The sequence below is a fragment of the Cebus imitator genome, unplaced genomic scaffold (assembly GCF_001604975.1).
Source record: "Cebus imitator isolate Cc_AM_T3 unplaced genomic scaffold, Cebus_imitator-1.0 Scaffold299, whole genome shotgun sequence".
NCBI lineage: Eukaryota > Metazoa > Chordata > Mammalia > Primates > Cebidae > Cebus > Cebus imitator.
Window position 1 is genome coordinate 2045542 of NW_016107614.1, and position 1581 is coordinate 2047122.

The 1581-nt window shown below is 42.4% G+C and overlaps 1 non-coding gene across 1 annotated transcript; it reads left to right on the plus strand.

The window, feature by feature from the left end:
- Window positions 1–850: 850 nt before the first annotated feature.
- On the plus strand, window positions 851–957 carry LOC119467522. The gene has a single exon (XR_005196061.1). It is a non-coding gene; the product is annotated as a U6 spliceosomal RNA (small nuclear RNA).
- Window positions 958–1581: the final 624 nt, after the last annotated feature.

The following is a 1581-nucleotide window of genomic DNA, read 5'->3' on the forward strand; positions in this document are numbered from 1 at the left end:
GCACTCCAGCCAACCTGGGTGACAGAGCCAGACTTCGTCTCAAAAAAAAAAAAAAGAAGAAAAGAAAAAGAAAAAGTAAGAAAGAGGAGGTAGGGGAAGCCCCAGTCAAGAAATGAGCTAGTTGGATATGGACTGCATTGGTGGCACCAGCTTAAAGACAGAAGAAAAAGAATAGAAAAACCAGCTTCATCTCCTTTATTTTCTCTGCTTCCCCAGAAAAATATACTTTTTAAAGGCACACATGAAAATTGTGAACCCAATGCGTATTATGGTCTTTCTGAGGTCCACTAAACAATGCAATATTCTCCCTGTGTTAAATTTGTGTTACATTTATCTGAATCGATTGAAATTAAAGAAACCATAGGCAAAAGAGTAATTAATACTCGGTGCAGAAAAATTAAAACAGCAAAGTCAAAAGGCAAAAATAAAAATAAGCCGCAGTCTCCTCAATGAGCAACAGCACGGTAACAACACAATGAGTCAGGCTTTCCAGATGCTTCTATATAAACAGGTCCACGTCTCTCACCTGTAGTTCCCCCAGGAAGAAATCCATGGAACCACAAGGCTGTTTTGTTTTTGTGTTTGTCTTCCAAGTTTGTAGCAAATTTGTTTGGCTGTACCACCTGATCCAAACTGATGTGGTGCTATTGATATTCTTTAGTTATCTCAGTTAAAGTGACTACTCTGCAGAAATATTAATGAATTTGACTGTTGTGAGTTGCTACCTCAAGCACACTAAGGATGTTCTGTAATTATGCACCTTTGTAAAATCTGGAAAAGTCTGAATCAAAATACATTGACCCCCAAGGTTCAGAACAGTAGATCTGAATATTTAAAATAAGTGGTGATAGTGCTCGCTTTGGCAGCCCATATACTAAAATTGGGACAATGCAGAGAAGAATGGCATGGCCTCTGTCCAAGGATGACAAGCAAATTCATGAAGCATTCCGTATCAAAAAAAAAAAATTGTTTTAGGTCAGGCGCGGTGGCTCACATCTGTCATCCCAGCACTTTGGGAGGCCGAGGCGGACTCAAGCCCTGATCCCTTTGTCAGGACCCAAGACCAATTGCTAGTGAAGGGACACAGAGGCAAGAGAGTCCTAGAGGAAGGAGACCCTCCAGGGAAGGATTTAGGAAGCAATGGCTCCCTCGCAGTTCGCATTGGCAATTAAGTTTCAATGTGTAAAGTTTGGAGGATGCATAAACATTCAAGCCACAGTGGACATGGAGACTGGATCTGGGTGACGAAGTAGAGGGAGGAAGAGAGGATGATCCAGGCTTTTGCATTGGACATTGGCTGGAAGGTAGGCAGGCTGTGGTACTCTCCGCCAAGACGGGAACTGTCAGAACCAGTTTATAGATTTTAGTTTTGTGAATGTTGCTGAGTTTTTGTTTTGTTTTGTTGTGTTTTTTTTGAGATGGAGTTTCGCTCTTGTTACTCAGGCTGGAGTGCAATGGCGCAATCTTGGCTCACTGCAACCTCCACCTCCTGGGTTCAGGCAATTCTCCTGCCTCAGCCTCCTGAGTAGCTGGGATTACAGGCACGTGCCACCATGCCCAGCTAATTTTTTGTATTTTTAG